Source organism: Macrobrachium rosenbergii, chromosome 49 (assembly GCF_040412425.1).
Source record: "Macrobrachium rosenbergii isolate ZJJX-2024 chromosome 49, ASM4041242v1, whole genome shotgun sequence".
NCBI classification, from domain to species: domain Eukaryota; kingdom Metazoa; phylum Arthropoda; class Malacostraca; order Decapoda; family Palaemonidae; genus Macrobrachium; species Macrobrachium rosenbergii.
This window is the reverse complement of record NC_089789.1, coordinates 17262779-17290707: the sequence shown is the minus strand read 5'-3', so window position 1 is coordinate 17290707 and position 27929 is coordinate 17262779. Positions and strand designations below refer to the sequence as shown.

Sequence of the window (27929 nt, the reverse complement as noted above, 5' to 3'; positions counted from 1 at the left end):
TGGTGACTGAAGGTCATGAAGCTTACACTTTTACAAATTTAACTTTACAAATTTAATATTTATAGCAGAAAGATTCAGAACCTGCAGACATCATTACCCATTTAGTAATTTATTTTTAGTTCCTATTATACTAGTTACTGTGGGTCTGATTTAATTGGACTTTGAGTGTAAAAAAATGGGGATGTAATGCCTTAGTGCTAATCCTGTTACACATTAGTAAAATCTATCGTAAAGGGAGTGGAAATTTTATTGCTGAATCTATTTTACTTTAGATGCCAAAGAGGTGAAATTTAAAGCCCGTGTTCCAAAAGCTCTGTTATTTTCTTTGCTGGATTGAAGTGACCTTTCACATCATACAGGATTCTTATTGAGGGGAAGTTGCCGGGGAAAGGACCACTGCATCAGGTACCCTTTATTGTGCTGCTCACCAGTTCGGACCCACTCTGGATGGAAATCATGGAACCGCAAGGCTAGACAGAATGGCTTAGTTGATTTTCCTGGAGCAGGTAAGAAAAATAGATTCAGACTTGTAATTGTTAGAGAAGTGGTCTAAAGCCAACATTTTAATGGATAAGCGTGAAATTAGAATTATTTTTCTTGTAAATACAATCTTGGTCAAATGAATATCAAAAATGATTGGAAACCGGTAAAATATGTTTATGGTATTTCCCGTCACTTGTTCAGGGTTGAACTATAATTTAATGCTTGCTTATTGAATTTCTAAATATATGAAATATTCCAGTCAATAATAAATTAAATTGTTCTACAGGACTTATCCTGATAGCCACTTGGTGTTGCAGATTTGGCAAACTGATGAACTCCAGTGGGTAAAGTATGACCTTCAAATAGAGGTAAAGTGCAGTTACTGTTAGTATGTATACCTGGTATGCATGCAGGTAAGGACAAACGCGATTGGTTTTTTATGTGCATATAAAAATTATATAGGTGAGGACAAAACATTATTGATAGTTTTAAAGAATTATAAGTAACGTTTTAGGGAACTGACTAGATCTAATGCTTATGAATAGGTTAAGCAGGACAAATTTATAGCAGAAGGTAGTAAAAAATACTAAGTGAATATTTAGGGGACAGCTGTTAATACAAAGTTTCCCGGAGGAGCTAGTAAATATTGAATCTGAATCTTTGGAAGACATCAAGTCTGTCATAATGGAGAGGGTTACTTTCAAATATATGTAACGGCACAATCCTAAGGTGTGTTCACTTTCTTAATATCACAGTTGAGTCGGGAAATTCTCTAAACTGCTGTAACGTGATCCTTTGTTTTTGGCAATATCATAGTAATCCTTAACTCTGTTTCAGCATAGTTTTGTGAAGGTCCTTGTAATCTAACTATGCTGCAGGACTCCAGTACTGAATGTATTTTTTCTTCGGATATTGAATCTAGAAAGGTGGTGTACTTTTCCACGGCGCGAGGCCTTTTAAGAATCATGTAGTAGTATTGATCAAGCAGAATTATATATCGTCCAGGAATAAACCAATTTCAAGTTAGGTTGAAGTTGAAATTAATGATTTGATTAATAATACGATTTGATTTTGTTGGCATTTTTATTCGGTAAGCATTTGTGATGTGTAAATTGTATATTGCAGTACAAGGCTGCTGTGCTCATGTTTGAAGTAATGCATTCAAGTGAAAAATGGGAATACATAGGAAAAGATAAATAAGAAATTTCAAGTTCACTAAAAATTAAACAGTAGAATTTGAAATTTACAATTCTTTTCTAAATCATGAAACAATTTCATATGCAAACAAATAAATGGGGTCTAAGTAATGCCGCTGAGAAGCCATGTTTTTTAAGGCTAATGAGAGTTTAAAGCTAAAGAAATCTGCTCCAGAACCCGGTAACTTCAGGTTATAGTCAACTGTCATTTTATTTAAAGAATGTCCAGTATCAACAATCTAATCACGCAAACAGACCTCCCAGTATTTAACAGCAATGATCTATAACCTCTTATTATGGAACTTGTTACGAGACAAATTGTCCATCAGTTGATAGTTGTAATTTTTTTTAGTATACTTATACACTGTTCATATAGAATTTTTCCATTGCATTCGGGTTCTCTGTACTATAAAAACATTTGGAAAATATGCAGCATAATAGAAAAGAATTCAGTGTGATTTATAATTTCAGAATTATCTTATGCGTGCTAGGAGAGGCATAATCATTGAGGTAGAATGTCGCTCCCCCCTCCCCTCCACCAATTGGTGAGGGTACTCAATTAGTAATTAAACGCTTAGAAAGCAGAGTTTTAAGTTTTCAATTTTATTTTAAGTATTAAAGTAATTTAATATCAATATGTGGACTTGAACGCGATGTAATGGCTGTGAGGAGCTAACTTGTTAGGCAAGAAGATATTTTTCCGAAGCTAAAATTTGACTTTTTCCAGGTGAAGCCTTGTCGGACGACTAGCTGATGGCTCTTCTGCCAATGCCACAATTTACTTCACGGATAAAAGCACTTCAAGTGAAATGAAGGATCATGTCGTCAAGCCTTGGATTCAGTAATTAAACCACGTTCGTAGTCCAGCATAAGTGTTTACATTATTCATATTTGAGGGGAATTGTGTAAGACATTATGCAACTGGAGCTGAAGTTTTGTTTAATTTTGAAACTTGTTAATTGCAACGTGACACAGGTAAATTTCCGCCAATTTGATTAAGCGTAAATCAGTCTGGTAATAGTTTGTCTCGACCTATTTCATAAATTTTTGGGGAGAAACTTTTCCTTCAGAAAATGTTAGGATGTTAAATGTTAGCTCTTACCCGGTAATGTTTAAAGTGTACACTAACTCCATCTCAGCTTAATGAGCTTGACCTCTTTGTGTAGGCTCTTGTTTTTCTAGGATGTGATTCTTATTTTCACGAACTGGCAACTGGAAGACTTTTAACCCGTGACATCGACTGAGATTCGTTTACTTGAATTAGGAAAGAATAACAAGTGTATTATAAACAAAGCATAAATGTTGCGTTCTCTTAGAGTTAACTTTATATTTGAATAGAAGGATTAAAAAGGTCATTCGACTTCATATTCTTAGGTATTCATCATGCAAATAAATAGGCAATGGAATACTTTGTTTTACAGTGAAATTGGACTGTAAACTAGTATCTTGCACCATTTTTCTATGCATGATATACAAGAGTGAAATCAATCATGATTATGCAATAGTGATGGTATAGAAGCAGCATAAATTAGTTTTTCATTTTCTATGGATTCCATAGCCGGTTCAACCTATTATACGAAGAATTATTCTCAGTGAACAAAAAGCTTTGTGAATACAAAAGATAAAATTCTCTCTTTCAAGCTGCCCGAGACTGTAGGACCTCGAACACTGCTTAATCTTAAAATTACGTGACCATTTTTCTTAACTTTTCATCAGGTTTAGGTAGTTGCTACATTTAACGCTTGTGCCACAAGTTTGGAGGTTCCTCCTCCTGGCATCTGAGCTTAGGTTTTTTTAAATTTTGGTGTAAAGTTTTCGTTAGGATTTGGCAAAATGGCAACTAGAGCATCTGTAATATTTATTTCGCAATGACTCCAACTTTTTAGTAATGTCTTTTTCTTGCCCAAATAGAATCTTGAATATTAAAGTGAGTTTGCGAACAGAACTTAACGGTTTTGAAGAAATTGCTCTCAGCTTCATACACTGCGCTATATTTTAGTGGAAGTTGAATTTGTGTCGATAACTTTTTATAAGCAAAACTTATATATTTGATAACCAAAACCCTTCGTCGATACCCAAGTAATTGCAGGTAATTCTGCTCTTAAGTATAAAATTGTGACAGTTAAATACTGAGGAAAAATCTGATGAACTAGTGGCTAATTTTTTTTTTTAATTTATGGAGGTCTTAATGTCTTTGGTGACTGAATTTAAACATAGGCTGTAAGACAGGGTTTGGCTTGCATGTACACTCGGCAAGGAAAGTGAGGATACAGTTTTTTTAAATCTTCGGACATATGTTGCTCAATAATGCGACATCTGGCAAGTTTTAAAGGAGGAGCTTCGTCTTATTGTGTTTCATTTTTTGCTTGACCTCTTATAACTTTCAATCATAGTCTACGATAATGAAATCATTGATACTTAAATGCAGTAGTAAGTTTCACAGTATTCGTTCAAGTTGTAATTTGCAGCGAAGTTCTGAGCAAAATAAACATTTTTCGACGTAATTTTTACCAAGCAACCTTACACAAATGAATTTGACAACATTGAACGGAATGCTTGCATAATCGGAAACGTGATCTTCCATAATGAAATCAAGAGTTAAATTTGAGCAATGTCCAACGAAAAGGAACGAATGCATTGTTATGAGAGAGAGAGAGAGAGAGAGAGAGTGAGAGAGAAGAGAGAGTCTGCTGTTTTGTAAGCCTAGGCCTATATGTACTGTAGAGCTAATTTCATTATTTTTTTCTTTTGAGAATGAGCGATACTATAGCGTAAAGTATGTTTTATCTAGAGAGAGCAGTGACCATGCTGTTGTTAATTTTAGGTATTAGGTAGTTACTCATTTCATTGTTTTTTTCTTTTAGAGATTGAGCTACACTAAATTGGTATAGTATGTTTTAGTAATGGGGGGAGAAGAGAGAGAGTAGAGAGAGAGAGACACAAAGAAACTATGGCAACGTCAAGAAACATCCAGTTACTTGTGTTTTCCCCCGAAGCTCTGCGCTGCCCTTCACATCATAGAGAACGCCCTTCGGATTTAAATTTTTGGTCAACCTACCTAGGTGACAACATTTTTGCCATTAATTCCAGCTGACTTTTAACACCGTGAAATACAAACATGAATGTGTAAAAATTAAAGAAATTATCATTACCTCGTATGATGATGCAATAAGAAGCCTGTTCATAACGGAAAACGAGTAAATATTGCCGTTCTGATGAATAGTACTACACCGAGATATCCTTACTATCTTTTAGATCTCTATGAACGAAGTCATCTGAGAAATTCTGCTCACTTGAGGGTACATGCATGGTGTTTTTAAGTATCTGAACGTTTTGTTTTGTAGAAATATATGATATAATTTGCATTGTATTTTCATATTCTAGAGTTTTACCGAGATTATGTGTTTTCTGTAAGAAAAAAATTGAAATTCGATGAACGAAATCTAATGAAAACTGTATCTTCACTTTTCTTGCCGAGTGTACAAGATTCAAAAATTTAACAGGAGTCGGTCTGCAGTTTTAGTAGTCTCTCTCTCTCTCTCTCTCTCTCTCTCTCTCTCTCTCTCTCTCTCTCTCTCTCTCTCTCTCTCTCTCTGAATAGAAGAAATTTTGTCCATAACCAAAATAGATATGCTAGGGAGGTGAACTTCGTTCTTGAACTCTTAAAATAAAAGTGGAAGTAGAAATTGTTTTACAAGTAGATTTCAGTTGCCAAACCTCTATTCTGAGATTTAGCTGGTTTTATCTTGTTTTACTGTCTTATTTTAGGTCCTAGCATTTTTATTTTAATAGTAACTTGTGATGACACGAAGCCCTTAGAACCTAACTTTTCCAGTTTGTGGTCGAACCTCTTATCTACTTTTGTTTGTGAACTTTTTGCGTACTAAACACCCTTAGGATCACGTTGGATAATAAACTAGACAATCATTCTCTTTCTCTCTGAGTCTCTCTCTCTCTCTCTCTCTCTCTCTCTCTCTCTCTCTCTCTCTCTCTCTCTCTCTCTCTCTCTGATAATCTTGACAACATGGTACTCTAGTTTATTTGAAAGTATCTGTGCTTGCTTGTACACATTTTTTGTCCTAATAATATATCTCAATATTCTTAGTTTGCAACTGTTTGTATGGAATTTCTCTCTCTCTCTCTCTCTCTCTCTCTCTCTCTCTCTCTCTCTCTCTCTCTCTCTCTCTCTTTTCCCTTTGCTCTTTACCTGACAGTATTATTTATTATTCTTACAATTTTACTGGCTCTGACATTGTTCTTTTATCTGCTGCTTGCCTTTTCTTGATTCTCTCTCTCTCTCTCTCTCTCTCTCTCTCTCTCTCTCTCTCTCTCTCTCTCTCTCTCTCTCTCTCTCTTTGCCCCTTTGCTCTTTACCTGGTAGTAGTATTTATTTTTCTTACATTTTTACCGGCTCTAACATTGTCCTTTTATCTGCTACTTGCCTTTCTCTCTCTCTCTCTCTCTCTCTCTCTCTCTCTCTCTCTCTCTCTCTCTCTCTCTCTCTCTCTCTCTCTCATTGCCCTTTGCTCTTTACCTGGCAATATTAAATATTTTTCTTAATTTACTAGCTTTAAGATTGTCCTTTGTCTTTTATCTGGTATTGCCCCCTCTCTCTCTCTCTCTCTCTCTCTCTCTCTCTCTCTCTCTCTCTCTCTCTCTCTCTCTCTCTCTCTCTCTTTGCCCCTTTGCTCTTTACCTGGCAGTATTATTTATTATTCTTACATTTTACTGGCTCTAACATTGTCCTTTTATCTCTACTTCTTTCTTTTTTCTTAATTCTCTCTCTCTCTCTCTCTCTCTCTCTCTCTCTCTCTCTCTCTCTTTACCTGGCAATATTAAATATTCTTCTTAATTTACTGACTTTAACATTGTCCTTTGTCTTTTATCTGGTACTTGCCCTCTCTCTCTCTCTCTCTCTCTCTCTCTCTCTCTCTCTCTCTCTCTCTCTCTCTCTCTCTCTCTCTCTTTTCCTTCTAAGTTTCTTATGCTCTCCATTTCTTTATTTTAACTTCTTCTCTGAGAGCTTGGTATCACAAGTCATGTATATAAATTTTAAGTCCTGTGGTCAGTTGTTTAGTCAGAATGCTTACTAAAGCTTTTCTGTATATTTAAACATTTTCAGAACTCCATTCCCAATCCTGCATCCTAGCCTCTCCCACAAAATGGAAATGTATAATTCTAACTACCCAGTCGAACGTTGTGCGGCTGAGGTTCCTCCAGCCCCGTTCCCCCGGCCCCCATCTTTTCCTAGCGCAGTGGGTTTCTCCTTCGCAAATAAGGGCTGTGGGGTGTGTGCAGTAAATCTAAATTTTTTTTAATATGGGCTGCTGTTCATCCTCAGTGTACATAGTTGTCTATTTACTGGTGTAAATTATATCAGAAGCGTAAATGTTGGCCCTGTTGGGCTTTTTAAGTCTATAAGTGGCCTTTATAATATAATGTTCATCTATCTATCTATACAACTGTCTACGTCCAGTAGATTTTACCTTGATGTATCCAGCTGTAAACAGTTGTTTGCCATGTTATGATTGCAAGCCTCATTTGATCTATATGTAATTTATAGATATCTTCGATTGTACTTTTCTTAAATCCAGTCCTTTGGAGTCAAAAGTTTAACATAACTTTAGAACAAGTATTCCCGATTTTAGTTAGATTTCAGAGGTTACGTTTAAACATTTTAAAGACTACTTGCAATCTTCTATTGTGGAAGACTTGAAAGTTTTACGTATATAAGCGCTGGTTATTTTATATGGGTATTGTTTACGTGAATATGGAATATGTACAGTTCAGTGATAAATATCTTATTTTGTAAAGACAGATTTGTTAAGACTTTTATACAGATGGTGTATTGTACAGTACTTAATGTAAAAGACCGAGATTAAAAAAAATAACATTGACTTTCTGACGAATCTTTGTAGTTTTATGAAAATTGTATTAGGCAAGGTCAGTAGAAAATTTTTACCAAATTTGATTTTATATAATTGGCCAACGGAGCCTGCAATTTTGTCCTTTCTATTGCACTGACATGTCGGCCCTCTGAAAAGGGTTCAGCTGGGTTCATAAAATGTTACTGCTGTCCCTGATTTTGCACCGTTAATGCCCATGACATAAAGAAAGGTAAATGTCACGAAAATCAATTTTAGAGGAAATGTGTGATAAATTCTTCGATTTTGTTCCTTCATTGTGTAGATGTTGAAACTAGTCCTGTCTGTGAGATTCAATTCAATTGCTGGTTTTAGTTATGCTGCAGTTGGTCTGTTAAGCAGGAGCTTACCTTAGTGCTGGTGTGCTGGGATTGACTGTTTGGCTGATGGACTGGGTTTCTTTAATTGTGGCAGATGTCTAGTTTCTTAAGTATTTGACAGGTGTATGGAGTATGTTACTTTGCAAAAATTTCACTGTGGGTGGATTGATGTGCTTGGTTTTGCCAAATCATGTGTACTGCTTTAAAGGTTTTTAATTCAGTTTTAATTATCATATAACCTTTGAAGTGTTGACTCAAAACACACTTTTTCTGCCCAGGGAGTCTAGTGTACATTCTTCCGCTACTTTATGCTATGACAATAAATAATGAAGTAATATGATGTCCTTTTTTTTTTTTTATCAACGCTGTGCAGTAGGCAGTTCTTGATCTGGACTAATTTTCGGAACGAACCCAAAAGAAATTTGGTTTGATCTTAGGTTACATTTCAAATTGGAATACGTGCAGTGTCTAAATATTTTGAATATACCTAATCTAAAGTGAGCTTACGGACATGGGTATGCATTTTAGTGACTTAGTCAACATTGCTCATTTTACTCTGTATATTTAAAAAAAAAAATTAAGCACTGTTTAGAGGGCTCGTCAGATGCTGTGCTTTGGTTTTCCAAAATAGTTTAAACTTCTTAACAGTTAGTGAAAACATAGTGAAGGAAATTCTTTTGCTCAGATGATACCTTGAATGAAAGGAAATTTGAGCTGTTTGTTTTACCATCAACTTTGATGCGAAAGAATAATGTTGCTTAAATATTGCTCAGTAAAATAAGCTATTAAATCTGAAAAGCTAATAAAAGATTATGAAAGATTTGACTCTGGAAGGCAGAATTTTCCATTGGGAATCAGACGCGTAATGAAAGGATAAATTAAACCAGTATTTTTTTTTACATACAGGCTTAAAAAAATAAGTAGGACACAGCTCTACTGAATTTACATTTTGCTAATAATGCAAGGTTCCCAAGCTAACGTTAATCCATCTGCCTGGACTTAATGTCATTTTGTAAATAAAAGAATGTACAGTATTTTCTACAACCTTCGACTTCATATCGGAGTTTTCAGTTTTCAGTTGAGTTGTGACTAGAGGTATGCTCTGTATCTCTGTTAAGTATTTCTTTTTTATTCAGTGTTCAGACTTAATGTAAACCATTTTACAAAGTTTAGCGAGGAATTTATCTGATGGGGAAATTGATTAAAACTTTTAACTGAAAATTTAAATATTTGGATAAGTTTAAATGAATGTTAAGGAGAATGTTTAATAACTTTCACATTCATTGGTACCTACTTGCAGTCGGATACTTTAGGATACTTGTAAATATAGAATGGGAAAAAGTTTTGCATTTTAAAAGTTATGTATATATTAGAAGTATATTTCAAGTATCAAACCTTGAACCTGCTCAATGTTTACACGGTTCTTTCTTGATTTTATTGTTTATTACAAGAACAGGAATGTTAAATAATGAGGCTTAATTTTTATCTAACACGAACATTCATATTCTAAGGAGCTTAGATTTTCTCAGGCTACAAGAAGCCTGCAAGAGACATTATTAAAATGTTGGCTCGCAATTAGAAACCACTGAAACTTTTAGCATCCATTTCTAATAAAGTTCCACTTAACTAGTTATGTATTCAACTATCAAAATATTACCACTATGAAAAGAAATTATCCAGATAGTATATAAATATAACAAGTTATGTTATACAATCTCGTAAGCACAAAAGTCCACCCCGGCAATATTTCTTTAACTTTACAGTATTATTTCTTCCACATGGCTATGATAGTATTGCTTCTCCACCATAATAACACTACGTTTTTATCTGGATTTTCCTTGCCCATCGGTGTTTTCTTAGAAATGATTAATCATGGTGTGTGGATAATTTCAGAGTTCAGTTGGTTAGTGGAAGTCTTGCGGGTTTATCGTATGCCTATTATACTGATTGTGATGTGTACTCGTCGTCCTTTAATTAGTTCTTGTTGAAAGATCTGTTTCTTTGAATGTTACGCATTACGAATTTGTGGCTATTGACGCTGTTATTCTCAAGGTAATAGTCGTTTCCAAGAAAGTTGTTGGCGTTCTAAACTGCTTCTGCTACTCTGGATAGTTGTTAAGAGTCTTATCCTTGAGAGTGGCTGCTGCTGAAAGCTTACTGTCTAATGAACTTTCTCTGTGGGCACTATACTCATCAGATCATGTTATTTACCTTAATTTCGTATCCTGTTTAACTGCTCTGTTGAGGGGGTAGCGCAGTCAGTGCACCTCACGCGGTGCACTGTAGTCATTACTAAAGGTTCTTTGCAGCGTCCCTTAGAACCTTATCTGCAACCTCGTCTATTCATTTTCTGTCTGTTCATTTTCTGTACTTTCCACCGTTCAACAATTTTTCTTAGTGCAACTGGTTTTCTTCCTGCAACACCTTGAAAATCTTTTTTACTGTTAATTTCCCTTTCAGTGCTGAATGTGTCATAGGCCTAGCTCTTGGCCTTTGGCCTGAATTTTACATTCAGTTTCAATTTACTTGACTGTAAGCCTCTTATCCTCTGATAGATGTTTTCACAGCAAGTTCAATATTTGTCAGTTTACAGGAAGTATATACCTTTGGTCCTTCTTTTACTTGAGCTTTGTCCTTTACATTCACTGACTTATTATATGAATTGTTTATCACTGCATTTGATATGGTTTTTCCATCATGGCACCATGAATGAACTGGCAATCTTAACTACCGAACATGATGCATAAGTCAGCCACTTTACCGATTTCTGCAAACGTCTAGTTTACTTCCACCTTACAATTCAACAATTTATGGAGGAAAGGACAGGAATTCAGAAATACTGAATGTTCTAATATTCCGTTCAGAAAAGGGTGCCATTCTTAGTTGTTAACAATTATTTTACAGTACAGAGTTTACCTAATTATGCCAGTTTGTAGAGGGTTACTAGTGTCTCTCTCTATGATAAGCTGTTTGACTGTTGTGACGCCTATTGAAGTCTCAAGCCTGATAGCCAGTCAGTTTGATGAATCGTACATAGAAATTTACATCTAATGGGTAGAATTTCTGTTCCTCCTCTTATCCTTCACATACCCCGACAATTTCTTTTCATGGACAGATTTAATGTATCATTTAAGGAAGTAAAGTCTTAACGAGTAATTATTTATTTCGAAAGTGGAGATAGTTTTGATCTCTTTACAAAAAAAAAAAAAAAAAATCAGTCAGTTTTGTCTTCACAAAAAAAAATTGTTCAGTTTTGTTCTCTTCACAAAAACATTAAATGATTCATGTTCAGTTTTGGTCTCTTAAGAGAAAAAAATTAAATGATTCATGTTCAGTTTTGGTCTCTTCGCAACAAAATTAAATGATTCATGTTCAATTTTGGTCTCATCACAAAAAAATTTAAATGAATCAGTTTTGGTCTCTTCACAAAAAAAAAAAAAAAAAAATGTTCAAGCGTAGATCTTTAAAAATAAAATGAATTCGTTACTTTATTAATTAGTAAGAGATTTCTGTGTACCTGCTTCCAAGTTTGCCATGTCTTCAGGACTTTATTAAATTTTCATACATGTTAAAGTTATTGAAATTACATTCTCTTTTGAATTGTGAGGTTCATAAGCAAAAAGAGTCAGAAGATAATCACTCTTGCTAAGATGTTTCAGTTCTAATTGGATTTGTCCTTAGTGGTGGAGCAAAAAATTTTTGTTTAATTCTCTTGGTCTTCATTAATGTGAGGTATGGAAAATGTTACTTGAAGACACTAAGAAGAAATTCATAAAGAATCCTCTAGCTAGAACACACATTATTGATATTTTGGGGATATTTATCTAAAAGGCTGCTCTAGAGACAACAGCAAATGCGGATACGAGATCAAATCGTCCATGTTGCTTTATGGTGATGTCGCTCTAGTTTGGATACTGTGGTTTTGTCTTTCTTTAGGTTTTTTATTTTTTTATTTTTTTTTTTTAGAAAGAGGTTTGAGTGTTTGTGCGGTGGTGTTCTCTGGTTTTTATTAAGGTGAAAATTGTAGTGGTTTATATAAAGTATTTTCCAGCTTTCTTGTGTGGTAGAAAAGGTTTCGAAATCGGAGGAATTATCACGCAGGTGAATCTGAAGTGATTCGGTGGTCCACGTGTACCGGGGAATGTGACTTCCGTCCGATCTGACTGCTCCGTTGGGGGAGGAAACCTGGAGTGGTCGGGGCAGTAGCCGTGCCCGTCTCCTCCTCTTTACCCGACTCAATCAGGGACAGATGATGGGGCAGAGTCCAGGGACGCAGTGACCTTTTATGTGACCTTGTCTGCTTTTGAGGGGGCTTCAAGTGTCTATAATGCACAGTAGAATGCATTAAAATTGTTCAGTAAGACTTCAGACTGGCATTTTCTGATTTTGAAAGTGGTATTTATCTTTTCAGCATATGGATTAAAATAATAAAATTTTAAAAGTTACATAATTTTTTAAAAAATTTTATTTTGTACGTTATTAGCTTCTCAACTCCTTTTGTTCAAGTATGGTTTTTACGTTCTGATAGTTTTCAAGTTCCAAAAGACCTTTCATCCTCCTCTTAGTGTCTTAATCTCGGTCTTGTTGTTATTGTTTTATGTAAAGTTTACAATAAATATGTAAAAAAAAAAAAAAAGGAAAAGGAAAGCATTCAAGGACCTAGTAACTTTATTCAGAATTAAAATGGTTTCCTTAGTGTTGTGTTACTAGGCGGGACAGGGGAGGGACTTGGCGGGCTTTCCTTTTCCTTTTTTTTAATAGATAGCTAATAAATTAGTCATGACAAATCTGACAAAGTTTTGAACTATAAGCATGCTACAAATGCAGGCACGTGAAGCGAAGGGGATTTTCTGTCCACCAGTAGTTCCATCAGTGGAGTGGGTGCAGAATTGTTCCGTTTTCTTTAGGGATGAAAGTTACCCATTTTCTTTGTGGAAGTGGTCTGTTTTCATCGGTAGTCTGACATTTGGAGTTAGCCAAGAGCTTCCATAAATTAATTTATGATTTGTCATTATGTCATTGTCTTGTCACCATATTTACCACTGAACAATATTCCATGCAAAACTAATTGCGCTTATGTAATAAAAGATTCAGTCTTTTACAATAAAAGATAGACTAAATTTTCTATAGTGTTACTCCTTCTTTTTCTTCGATTTACCAATTTCGATGACGTGTAATATCTATTTAAGAACAAAGGAAAACTAACTATGTTTGAATTACTAAACTAAAGCAGTAATTTCCAGAAAATGCTAACACGAAATCAAAAGTCAGTATACTGTGAATTCTTTCAGATTTATGGCTTTAATTACGATGACAAAACTGTTTATGACTTATCTGGGTGAAAAGAAAACTGCTTCATAGCCAGTTGTATTTCTGAAGCTAACCTGAGCTCAGTCCTCTTGACTATGGTTTAAGTACTGCTATGGTTTCTGCTCTCATTCCACTAGTAAATGGAATAGCTCCTGTATACTGAAAGCGAATATTAGTCCGAATTAACGAGGAATTTAAGGTCGATTTCATACGCTTTAGCCCTTTTGCGAAGGATAAACATCTGCTGATGCTACAAGAGGGATGGGGGCCAGTATGCGGGGGGGGGGGCAAATTAAGGAGAACACTCGGGTCTCTGAACTCCAGTACGAGACAAAAATATTCCTGTTTTTATATCATTGTTTTTGTTAGAACTCAGGATTTCAAAAGAAAAACATACGTATCAATCATTTGTTTTATTTCTCAAACTTCGATGATAACAGCATGCTATTAACAATAACAAATGACATATGCAAATTTAAAAATCCTCATTTTGCGTGGCTCTACATCAGTGACACGGCCAAAACTCCAGTATGGGCCACGTGGAGACACCAGCAGTAAATGCTAACAGTTTTAAAATACATTAAAACATGATTTTATTATTGAAAAATGTTGATTATTGAAAGTTCAACATATGTTTCTTATTGAAGATCAAAGACGCTTTTTGTTTCAGGTAGTTTGAAACATCCGGTTAATGCACATACAGAAGAAGAATGAAATAAATGCCACATTTATGCACTTAATGCAGCAACCAGCACCAAGATCACACAGCTGGGAGCTTTCCAGACTCCATGTTGAGAGAATTCTGGCCCAGTGTTGGGAGTTTACCTGGAAGACAACCTGAACAAGCTAGATTAAGTGATCGAGAGTACAGTTTCCAAATCAGACCAAATAAATAGTGATTTTTTTCTCCTGTACGTTGAAGACAACGATATAATAAAAAAAAAATAACTAATGGATACCTTTAGAATGTTTCAAGGAAAAAATACATTTAAAGTTAAAAAGCTATACTATTACTCATCTGATGAAATTCAAGTGGAAATTCTAAACTATTCCTGAAACAGAGCTACTTCATAATCTAGCATTCAGACAATGAAAGTTATCACCTTTCTTCCCTACCAATGAATTACTCAAACTTAATTCCATTAAACGCCTCACATGCTTGTTTATTCTTCCTCCACTTATGGCACCTCGATGAAAACTGTGGGTTAACATTTCATACTTATAATTTTCCCACTCCTCATTCTACACTAGACCTAGCTACGCGGTCAATGTGAAATGCAATGTTCCTACCACTCAAAGGAATGCCTTAAATATCTATCCTAGCCGCATAATAAAATATTTCTTGTAAACTTTTGAAACTTAGAATTTGAAGCAGCAAAACCATACAACGTATCTCCAGTCTGTTAACAATTATTCCTTCTAGTTGCACAAACATACTAATCCTAATCCTAATCATAAATGTTTATTGATGGCAACAAAAATAGGGGCTCAAATAATAAAGCTCAAAGTTTTTCACTTTTCCATTCTAAGACGCATTACAACTGCAAATGACATTAAAAATATGAACATGGGTTACTTTAAACAAGACTTTTGAAACGTGCATTTTATTCTGTGTGACTGCATGGAAGTGTCTTAAAATCCACGGAAATGAAGTTCAAATGAACAAGGTCCTAATATCACATGGAAGTTTACAACTAGCGCAATTCTATAACTGCAAGGCGTCCTCATTCTGCACAATAGATTTGAAGAGAAAAAATTGATACACTAGTTATCCAAGATGATTAGTTAGCTAAGACAATAAGAGGAAAGGGAAACTCTTTGAATAAAAAAACAAGGACAATTAAAAAAAACATTTACAAAAAGTTAGAAACAAGCGAACAATCAAATCTGTGTTGTGAGGGCAGAGCCGTATCACATTATCATGATAATTTTCTCGAGCAAATGACAATTTTCGGTTATTCTTAGTTTACAGTGTCTAAAATGTTGCAGTTACTAGAATAATGCCTTTTTGAAAGCGCAGTATTTTGTACAAAACTGAATATTCAGATTAGAACAGTAATTTTTTAAGGTCAGCGTGATGGCCTAAATCCTGAACCGTTGAAATGAGCCCTGCTATCTTGCCCAGAAAGGTCATTCCCAAAGTGTGGGTCGACCAGTCTACAGCAGAAACTTAAAATTTTTTATCCCATATACAACTACACCGCCAGTAGCGAAAGCTTTCGTAACTCCCACCGAAAAGAATAGTCTTATATTATGGGCGCTAAGTATGAGCGATAAATTAGCATTTTCTAGAATGGCTGCACTGTTAAACTACTTGTTTTCACTAGAATTACTCGAAAAAATGGTTTTTACTTTTACTCCTATCTTATTAAATACTTTAAAGCACAGGATCTTGAAAACCTCTGACATCTGAAATGAATAAATCGAAAATGTTATAGCGATATATTTTCTTTCGGTCATGTAAAAATTACACAACCTTATTAGAAAAACTTTCCTAACAAAAGCACAGGTTATCAAGTCTCGTCGTAAACGGCCAATATTTTGATTTCCCTTCTGCGGAATGTCAGTGCGGACCCGTCCTGAGATACACGGTTGCTCCTCGAGTTTTTCAGCTCTTCAAAAGAATGCACTATTACACAAACTTCGGAACTAAGCAGGACTGGGAAAGAAACGCACGAAAAAAGGCGCATCATGCTAAACAATACGGGGAGTGTGTGTTGGTGATAGCCCTTTGCTTAGCCAAAAGAATTGTATTGCTAAATGAAATGAAGACAAGACATAGTAAAAATTAAAAGAATAAGCATAATGCAGCTAAATCTAAAACTGAACATAAAATTGATCCACAGCCATGATCAATGGAAGATCTAAGTCATTAGTTAAGGCCATAAATCCATGATCAGATTAGAATAGAATATAGAATCTAAACCAAGGCCAAGAACTGGGACCTAAGAGGTCATTTAGCGCTGAAAAGAAAACATAGTAAATGGTTTGAAAGGTGTAACAAGAGGTTAACCTCGCAGTTGCACTGTGAAACAACTGTTAGGAGAGAGTGGATAACGAGATGGAAGAAAGTGAATACGAATGGAGGTACATTAAAAAGAATGAAAGGGATTGCAGCTAGGAGCCGAAGGGACGCTGCAAAGATCCATAAGTAATGCCTACCTACAGTGGGAAAATTCAGAAGAATGCGAAAAGTATAAAGAATGGACGGTGGAGTTACCGCCAGCACCCGAGAATCATGAGCAGGAGAAGAAACAGAAAGCACAATAGTAGAATAGATAGTAAAAGGGATAGAAGTGTGTCAAAACGCAAGGAAGAAATTAAGGAAACTAACAAAAGAAAAACTGAAAAAGTTATTTGAAAGAGAAGACGGGGGCTATAAAAATGGAAACGGGAAGATTGAACAGAAGAAAAAACAACACAAAAGTACGATGAAGAAGCACCACAATTACAAGGAAAAAATCTTGAGTAAAAACCTGGCAGAGAAGTGAACTTCAAAACAGCGAAATGAAACCGCTGCAAAAGTGCAAGAACTGTTTTTAAAAATCATTCCCCGAAAGAAGCCCAGTAGTTGAATACAGGGAACTCCAAAACAAAAAGAAATCCAGAAAACCTTAAACTTAAAAAAAAAAAAAAAAAACTATAAACTGCAGATCAAAGCAAGACTGGAAGCTGCCTGAATAGGATTAAGAGCATGTGCCGAAAAAAACCGTGTTGGAGAGAGAGAGAGAGAGAGAGAGAGAGAGAGAGAGAGAGAGAGAGAGAGAGAGAGAGAGAGAGAGAGAGAGAGAGAGAAATGGATGGATGGGTCAGGAAAAGATTTTAATAAGATCGACATCTTGGAAGGTGATACATTTCTGTATTTCTATAATTTTTTAATGTAATCATACAACTCTCAGTACGTGTGTATTACACTGTGTAATTATTTCATGATTTCACAGTTTATAAGTCATGTTAACCACACATTCAGCAAATCACTATAAAGATAAGTTTTAAACTTTAAACAATGTAAAAGCAGAAATACCAATAACTGAAAACTAGAAATACCAATTTAACAAACTGATTTATATTTAAGGCGTTAAATATCATGGAAAACTGAATGTGAAAAGCAAAATGATGGCGGGGTACAACGATTTAATGGTATGATAAAAAAAGATTTGAAGATATTTTTAAGACAATCAAATATATATGGGGAGGATGGGAAAAGGAGGAGAAAAATAGGAGCAGCTGAATAATAAGAGAGAAATTGGAGGAGAAGCTTTGTAAAGAAATCTGATAAACGTGGGCAAGGAATTGGAACGCAAAATCCCCTAATTAGTAATGAATAACGTGAAGCATATGATAAAAAATATCTATTTGAAAACTAAATCTATTTAAAAACAAAAAAATCAGATGGTAAAGTTTGCAGAGTTGTATAAGGCTGAATAATCACTGAAAACTACAATCTTCCACAAATGCAGCACAAAAAATACAAAGTTAGAACTTCTATGTTTCAATAAGTCACTGAAAATCATAAAATGCAGTAATGCACTGTGTATAGATGTTTCAGTGTGGGTGAACAAATAATACAGCTTATACTGTAAAGTCACACGTTTACAAAAGCTTGTTTAAAGTATTACACAAAGAATTGTGACCATCTGGATATTTAAGAAGGAGACACTCGTTTTATTCTCATGTTAGAATAAACACTCATCTTGTGATGAGACAAATTTTACTATTGTTAGTTCACACGAAGATCAAACTTTTTGTGAACGAAGCAGAATACCTATACGGGTTACTTTTTCAACTCAGCATGAATATTTTGAATATCCAGATTATTTAACAATATGATTTTTGGCAGTCATTTGCAAAGCAAGTCAGCTTTAAAATTCTCGTGTCAGTCAAAAAAGAAAAAGTTGACAACCAAATTATACAAATAATTTTACGTGAACAAATGCAAGGTATCAGACATTCTAATAACTTTCGATGTTAGGCTCAAATTTTCATTTCCCCCTTACACCAAGTCCCTCGTTCCTTAGATTGATATCTTGGGGATATTAACATTCAATATCATGCACAGAGACAACGGAATGTGAACATTCAACTTCAACTTCGTTGAATGTTGGGCGAAAGCACCCTGTTGCTTTGCAAACCTGATGCTCACGATGATTAAAAGTTGTTCTTGCCCTTGTTCTTAGGAAGTTATTAAAAGTGGAGGCCATGAAAATGACTGAAAATGTAAAGGATTCTGTTGCTGTTGCAAAAGTTATGCACTGAGATCACAGTGCAGAAGGGAAGGAAACTGTCCAGCAAATAAATACTACTAAAAAGTACAAAAATCATTGGTGTAATAGCTACAGTCCAGACGAACTGTAGCGCCTACCCATAAAGCGTGGTGGTGAAAGTATTACCAAACAACAATGTAACCACTAAGAATCTCAGCGACAAGTAGTGACAAGACCTATTCTTGGAATGCTTACTAATTTAGGAGAGATTTTAAGGGTCAAGCTAAACCAGGCTTTAGGGTATGAAGATGAACCAATTTTGTTTGAGATTCCCTGATCTGGTAATTTGATAAAATGTTTAATACTATACTATTTGAGAGACTTCACAAAATTCAAATAAATTGCTGTAGACTACACTGACAAACTTATTAACTCAGCACAGATTGAAGAAGCCTACCAGTGGTACAACATGTACATCTCAAAAGTTGCCAAATTCCACAGAAAAACCATTGCAATGTCCTAATACTAAAACTGAAACATTTAAAGTAAACTACATTCAAGAATTACAATATTACCTCTCCTGGGAAAAAAATTCTTAAAGCTGCAAATTCGAAAGCATTGAATTTCAAGTGTTTTCTGCATATGATCTGTGAAAAACCAGGAAACTGGTGCCTTTAATTTTAGGTCAATGCAGGATTATTCAAGATCAGTTTTCTTTGTATTTACAACAATATTTCATGTTATCACGATAGAATTCTGCAGACCACTTTTGGCATTCATACAAAGTAATAGTCAGGTCAATTGGGAAAACTTACGTTAAATAGCCCAATTAGGCAGTACGTCATTACGGAGTTTCTCAAAAAATAAAAGGAAACTTAGAGAAAAATTTAAGAAACTTCAAAATAATGTTTAAAAAATGTTTACATTCAAAATTAAAACTCATAAAAAGATTTATATTGCAATGTTTCTCCTAATATGATTTGAAAATTGTACCACACAAAACCAACTGATTACAATTTTAAATAAAACAAGTTGACTATCATTTGAACATTAATTAAAATCAAAATTTAAACAATTAAGACAAGATTCAATTTTGAAAACCAGTTTTTGTTTTTTTAAGAAAGCTCCAAATGAAGCACTAATCATTTCCTAAATATACAGATTAATTCAATTTGAAAGGATATTTTGGGGGACAGTAAAAGGAATGCTATGACTCTCCAAACTAGATTTTCAGTTAAGAAAAAGTGGTCCAGTTAAATGGCTTTGAAAATTTTTCAAACATTCCATCTCACTATAAAAATTGCTATAGAAATACCTTTTCCTATCAAAGAAAGGTCCAGGTACAGTAAAAAAAAACATTTAGTATTTGAAACAGCCTCTAATTGCAACTGTAAAGAATGCAAGTCTAAAGATATAGAAAAGGTTTGTAGAGATTCTTCCAGTTTTATTTAAAAACAGAGGTCTAAAAGCTGCTCTCCAGACTTTTTTAGCAATGTCTGTGCCAATTACCCAAGATTTGAGTTTAATTTTATCAATGCTGTAAAGGTAAGATCAGTCAGTTTTACTTTGTATTATACAACAATATTTTAGGCCTTATTCAAATCAGTTACTTTGCAAGGTATTTTGTTAATTTTATAAAACAATACCCCGACTCTAACTTATTTGAAATAGTTTGTATCTACGCAGTATCAAGATATTTCATTTCATTAACAAAAAATTTGAAAAAAAATAGACAAAAAATTTATATTGAAAACTAAAAAATGTAAAAAATTTTTAATCAAAATTTAAAAACATAAAAGAATTCATGATATTCAATTATCCCTCCTAATATGATTCACCCCTGAAGAGCAAAATATAGCCTGTTAAAATTTATGAAATCAAGAATATTTCTCAGAAGTTGTTCCACCAGGTTATGGTGAATTAAAATCAGCAACTTTTAAACAATTAATACAAGTACCAATCAATTTTGACAAGCTTTAGAATACCAATGTTATTAAGTCTAACTACATCAAATGAACACTAAACTCCATTTAAATCTTGTCAAAATTAAATAGCTCCAAAAGATTAACCTGAGAAAATCCTAGGTCAATGCAAGGTTGTCAAATTAATTTTCTTAAGATTAATCAGTGATGGAGTAAAATTATGTTTCAGTCTGAAAACTTACTTTCTTTAACAGACATTGCTACAGAAGTAAATTTTTATTCCAACTGGTCCAAAAAAAAAAATGCTAATATTTAAAACAGTTTTGCAATTCATGATACTGAGGAGCAAAATGGCTAAATTCCTAAGGGTTTGCAGTGATGAAACATAGTCACTTTTTTGGATTTAGTAGAAGTAAAATGCTAATTGCGTTGTGATATAAAATTGCTACAGAAGTAAATTTTTATTCCAACTACAACCAAAAAACAAAATTTAAATTTGAACACAATTTCTAATTGCTGATGAAGAAAATTGTGATACAACATGAAATGGTTTCAGTGATGAAATGCAAGTCAGTGAGATTTAGTGAGATGTTCAACTGTTTTCAAAGCTATCTTTTAAGTTGCTCGATTCTTTAGATATTATACATCTTCATGATGCTAATTACATTAGCTTAAACTACAGAGGCTAAGTTTACAGTTTTTTCTTAAAACTTAAGTGCCTCCAATGGTTTCTCAGTTTGAGTCATACTAAGATTATTTTACAATAAAAATTAAAATATTAAGACCTTAAAACATCTTACTTTATTAGGTTTTCTTTATATATAAGACACCAAAACCTGATTCTAAACTGGTCTGCTAGATAGGTTTGTTTTGATTAGTGAAGAGCAAGATATTTCATAACAGATTAGTTTATCATCTAATAACTGTAAGGCAAATACCATATATAAGCTTATACACAAAGTATTTCACTACATAGTAAAATTTATCTTATCCCATAATTTATAAAAGTTTTTCAGTTAAAACAAAATAAAATAATAATAATTTAAATCTCTTCTAATAATCATAATAATAATAATACAGGTGTAATAGTATACCAGATAATAATTATTCATCGGGATGCCTTCCTTTTTCAGACATGGATAGATGAATAGCCTGGGAAGTACAAATACTTGGGGTCCTACATGGAAGGATAGGATATAAAACACCAATGATGAATAAATCAGGAAAGAAGATTTACAACACTCCACCAAAGCTAGTAAAAAATAACGCCGGAAAATGTATTAACCTAAACAAATCCTAAGTCACCGGTAGGTTCTCTGATTAGTGTTCATTAGATAAAGCATAGTGGAGTAAAAATTGAACACCTAAAAGCATAGATCTAAAAATTCACTAATCTCAGAAGACAAAGTACACAAAGACTTCACCCAGCCAAAGAAGACAACTATGTACTAAATTGGTTAATTGGAAAGGGCATGAACCTATCAAGGACTGCATTACGCTAAAGCAGAGCACTTGAAATTAGAAAACCTTTGAAATATATCCACGTTTTGCATGGAAGTGGACTGATAAAAAACTAATTGCTCCTGAAATATACAATTGAAAAAACAGAACAGAGGAATGGGCCCAAACGGACAGTACATGAGACAAAAGAATTCAGTGACAAAATTTAATTTCTGACAGAAGGAATGGTAAAGCGGCACAAGATTTTAAAATTAAGAATTTAGTGAAATAACATATGAAATGGTTTCAGTTAACACACAGCAAGCAAATGATCTCCAAGACTAGTGATTCACGTTTAACTGTTTTCAAAGCCTCATACAAAATGGAAACTCGATTCTTTGGATATTAACTAAACCCTTCTCCTTACTAATCGATCGATGGAAAGATCCCATTGCAAACGGTATTAACAGTTTACTTAAAACGTGCCTCAGACCTTGTGGTTTCGAATTTGAGGTCAGCATCCTAAGATTATGTTTAGAATCCACAAATTACTAAAGTAGATTGAATGAAAAGAGGCTGGATTTATTTAAAGACCAGAAAACATCAAATATTAGGCAAAGATGAGGTTATGAAAATAACCCATAATCTTGAGTCACATTTTCGTCAAAATCCCATTCAGTTTCAATGGTGAAAAGTGCTAGATTCATGGGCTTTTGTTTATGCATACCCGAGGCAGCCTACTTTAAACATTACTAGAGTGTATCAAGCATAATGGAGATCTTATAACTCAAGATACCATATACACTGCTAAAAACCAAGACTGTATAAGGCTAGGCTTGACAACAGTAGTACAAAATAATTTCCATAAATTTCTACAATTAGCTTTGTAAGCTGAACATGACTCAGTAAAACACCTGATGCATACATAAGTAAGAGAGAGGATTTATTATTATTCAAAGATGAATCTTACTCCAAATAGAACAAGCCTACAGGGGCCATTAATTTGAAATTCAAGCTTCCAAAGAATGTGGTGCTCATTATGAAGTAAGAGAAATAAAGGGGAAATATAAAAAAGGAGATTCGCTTATCAAAGAAAAAAAATTAATAAATAGTTAAAATTTTATGTATTAAAATGCAAGGAGAATAGTATTAGGGTAGTAATGGTTTGCATCTTCGCCTGAACTTTTGAAGTTCAAATGCATGACATCCTCAAGGAGACTGTTCCACAGTCCATCGGTGAAGGAATAAAGGACCTCTGGAACTGAGGAGGTCTACAGCGAGGCACATTTACTGCATATTGGTGCTGCTGTTCAGCAAATCTGGTTGCTCTCAGCAGGAAATGGGGATCAGGATCAACTAAGAAATGTGAATGATCTCTATTATGTTACAAATTATGAAAAATTGACAAACAAGACCATCCGTCAATGGTCAAAATCATAACCACTAATGTTAGCAAAAACCTACCACCACGAACCATTCTATCCAAAGAGATAAATCTCTGGCAGAAGCAGACACCCACACCGGAAGAACAGTATTCTAGTAAAGGATGGACAAATGACCTAAAATAAGTTGCAGTGATTTTATCACTGTTATAAATATATGAAGCCTTTCAAACAATACCTAACTTTCGTGAGGCATTTGCTGACACTTTCATTAAATGTTTCTCAAAAGTAAGATGCGAGTCATAAATTACACCTACAACAGTTAAAGCTTCAGACTCGTTCAGCAGACTCCCACTGACTTGACTGAGGATTGGAAAATCTGTACAAGATCTGCTAATCAACAGTGTTTTCGTTTTACTGGAGTTCAGCCTCATACCCCACCGACTACACCATTCACTAATCCACCCATGTCCTGACTGAGACTAAGGGCAGCTTCATTTCTCAAAAGTGGAGACTTTACGACACCCACAACTCTAGAATCATCAGCATACTAAACGATCTTGTTTTCCAGGCCATCAATCATATCACTTGTATACAATAAAACAACAGTGGGCCAAGAAGACTGCCCTGTGGAACTCCAGAGACAATGGGTCTTGGTTTGCTAAAGATCCCATCAACAGCAACTCATTGCTGCCTACCTGTAAGGAAATATTGAAGTAAACCTAAAACTTATCCACCAACTCTAAGATTCTTTAGTTTACAAATAAGTGCCTTGTGATTTACTAAATCGAAAGCAGCACTAAAAATTATTGTAGAATTACTCTTAAAATGAACTCAAAACCCTTATCAAAGAGCATCTTCAAGTCAAATTCAAGCATAGCTAACTGCTGAAATGCATATTGACTATCAGCAAACAATCCTTTAGATTTCATATACTTATACAGTGGTTTAAAAATAAATTTTTCTGCAGGAGAGTAGATATTGGCATGTAGTTACTGCAGTCTGCAGATATGCCATTCTTTGGAACATGCATTGTATTGCTAAGCTTCCACTCATCCGCAAAATACTATGTTGACAGAAAAATCTATAGAATCTACTAATCTTGGATGACAACACACCAAGAAACTTTTTTGAAAAACAGAGAAGAAACCATCAGGATCATCTCCCCCTCAGCTATCAAGATTATCCAGAATTTTCTTAACATCCCTAAAGCGAAATATAAATCTTGAAAGAATAGGTTTGACAAGTATCAGGGAGGGATATTCTCAGCTGATTGCTTAGCTTCAAAAGATTGATGAAGCAGTTCAGACTTTTTCCTTAGGGCCAGCAACCAATCTACCATCAGCTGTTAGTAGTGGAGGAATGGAAGATGAGCCTGATCCAAAGACAGATGATGCCAATTTGGTCCATCACAGTTGAGGCTGAGAAATTATTGTCAAGTTTCTTCCAGCTGTTTGATAAATTCTCTCTCAGCATGTTAAGACAACAAAAATGATGTAGTATTCATGTGAACTATTTCATCTCCATGTGTGAATTTTTGTATTCAAGGTAAGCTCTTCACAAGTTTCATCAAACCATGGTTGGTCATCTGTCCTGAATTTAATGACCTGTCTAGGGACATACCTTACTAAAATAGCCATCGGCATTTCATTTAGCTGCTTCTTTGAATCTGGATCTGATGTAGCATCTGAAATATTAAGTGCCTGACAATGCTTCAATTATGTGATACCAACTGTTTCTACACTTCAGCCAAACCGTTTTTCCAATGGGGGCATTAGGAATACGTCTATCTCAATGGCGCAGTGATCAGAAGTGCCTATATACTAACAGACCTTGGACTTCACAACAGCTGGAACATCTGTAAATATGAAGTCTAATCTATTACCAGAAATGTGCTGGGGTTCCTTAATTAGCTGGACAAAATTGAATGATACTCAGAACTCAAGAGCAGACTGGTCATGTTGATCTGTGGAATTTGAATTAAACCCTTCCCCGTGCTTTGCATTGCATTCACCACAAATAACGAATGAAGCTTTTGAATCCTGTGACTGAACCATACTAATCCTCTCCGAGAGACAATCATTTATAGAATCATCAATATTTGGATTGCGGTAAACAGCAAATACGTATACATTGTAGAACTTACTGAAAATCTTAAAACAAAGGATCTCATGGCAAGTACACTAATTTTTTCTGACGTTATATAGTGTAGTTCGTCCAGACTTAGTGTACACAGCCATACCTCGTCCAGACTTAGTGTACACATGTTATGACAAGATGTTACTGATGATAAATAAAATCTGGGTTCAAAACTCAACCTTTGACTTGTTACTACTTACAAGTATCTCAGATAAAACATCAAAATTGTATTTACGGGACAACTCTGGATATCAAAAATGATTTGACCTTAGGCCCCAAATACTTGCGTAAAGTACTTCGCAAATTTTCTTACAGTAATGAATAACAGGCTCAGGGTTTAGCTCAATGTTTCCCGAAAGATTAGCAACACAAATAAGAGCAAAGGTAATAAATACTCATACAACAACATAAAAATCAACAGAACAAACAATAATAATGTAATCAACAAGAGTATTTACATTTATAAAAACACAAAGTATAGGTGAACCTAACCATATATCATATAAAAAATGCTGGAAGCAACTGGTCGATAAGGTGGAGCCGGCACACCTTACATGGCATAGGCTATAAGGAAAGTTGCTTCGCTAATTAGATATCATGGCTAAAATTTTATTCGGAGCACTGGACAAAATTTAGTGCAAAACTGATAAGTTATTTGAACAGAGAGGCTAATTTATACTTTTTCTTGATCACTCAAGCTTGCATTCATACAAAGTCAAAAATTAGGTCCTTTCTATTTACCGGGAGATTTAACACCAATACTCTTGAATAAAATGCATATCGTCTTAATTTATTGCAATCTTCTGCAATTGTAATGTTGCCTAGTTTAACTGCAATAATTTTTTTACAAGCACCACCATTTGTTTAATAAACTTTTCATTTGCAAAAATATTTGACCTTGTAGGTCATTTATACTGAGTAAAATCATCAACTTCATTCAGTGCTTTCAACTCATTATAAGGCTTACAAATAACCTATAACTTCCAAGCATCAGCTACTACCGACCATGATATTTGGGTTGAACCTTACCATGTTGAAGACTTTGTTGAAGTCCTTTAACTTCCATTATTTTCAAATAATAGTGACCAGCTCTAGATGATACTTCACATGAGGTAACATGTTTTTGGGACTCCATTTCAATGAGGGTATTAATCTGCTGACAATGGTAGGTTGCCTGGAGAGAAAATTTCAATAATTGAAATTATCAGCAGCACCACTGTTATTGTAAATTTTTTCATGTTTAAGATTCAGATGTTTTGTCCTACAATCAAATAATTCTGTTGGAGAACTTTTACCTTTCGTATGAAGTGAATAAAAAAAATTTTTTTTTTTTTTAGAATTCGGGATTACAGATTTCACTGTAACCTAGTTTGGTGTACTGTGGCCTTTACCTTTGTGCTACTGTTAATAAGAATATTCTAATAACCTACGAATGGCAGGGGGCAATCAATTCAATTCACACAAAAAACCACACAAGTCCTGTAACTTTAAACTTATACTAACAGCTATTGCTTATAATTTACACCCACTACTTAGTCATATTTGCACTATCAATAAGACTCTTACTTCAAGAAATATACCATTACTCTCTTGTAAGGGTAACATCATATCCCACCACAATCCTCAGTCTCCCTCAAAGATAGCTGTTGTCAAATTAGATAAATTTAAGTTTTCTTCATAAAAACTGTGGGAGAAATTACAGTTACCTCAGGGTATATACTACAAAATTGTGACTAAGAACTTTGGTGCACACTATATTATGGATGCCTGCTAAGTTTCTAATTTTGCTTTATTGAAGACAGCGTTTTACACAATACCAAGCTTATATAAAAATGGAATATCATGGTGATGCAGCATGTTTGTTTTCAACTGTGGATAAAAATACCAAATGATTGAGCCTTAGGAGTCATTGGAAAACTGAAAATATATAGAACTTTAGGCTTATTGCTTGAAATGGATAAAACACCTACTCTCGAGTATTATGATCAACACTTTTAAACCTTGCACAATGCATTACTTATCCTATGGTAACCATCTGGCTACTGAGTTACACTGTTGAAAACTTTAAATATGGAAAACTCCTCTACTACCATAACTTTCATAAGTACATCTTACAAGAACCTCGTGCTACTGGAGAACCACAGCATTCTACCTCCCAAAAAGTATGTCTCATGTATGGAAGATTACAGGCTGGCCTAGGTGCGTGGAACCACACAAATAACACGCATTGCTATTGATTAGGTTAGGCTGGAATACAACTGAAATCTTTTAAGTATTACTGGCTTAATTTTTCTGCCACGGTTCAGATGGACTCCCGGGTAGGCACGATACTACACTCAATATTAGATTAGAATGAAGCCTCTAATTTCCATGGCATTACCTGTTTTTAATCTTTTTTTCTTTGATGCTCTTAATTACACAATCACTTTTTCTGTTTCTCTTGCTTCGAAAAATAATTTAACCTTGCCTTAGGTACCGTTAAAAATTTCCCGATCACAAAATGCCTTGTTTCCCAAAAAAGGTGACCCAATAAATTGCAGATAACAGAGGTGAAAGAACCTAAAAACCAACTGTATGTACTAACAGTATTAACAAAATACATCAAACTG

General features: G+C 34.5%; 1 long non-coding RNA gene across 2 annotated transcripts; it reads left to right on the top strand.

Annotated features, from left to right (window-relative positions):
• Window positions 1-359: 359 nt before the first annotated feature.
• On the top strand, window positions 360-10220 carry LOC136832126 (uncharacterized). Of its 2 annotated transcripts, XR_010851078.1 has the most exons (4): window positions 360-506; window positions 770-851; window positions 2407-2533; window positions 6802-10220. It is a non-coding gene; the product is annotated as an uncharacterized lncRNA (long non-coding RNA). The 2 variants fall into 2 exon arrangements; XR_010851077.1 differs by lacking the exons at window positions 360-506; window positions 770-851 and adding an exon at window positions 1277-1409 and having other exon boundaries at window positions 2407-2654; window positions 6802-7858.
• Window positions 10221-27929: the final 17709 nt, after the last annotated feature.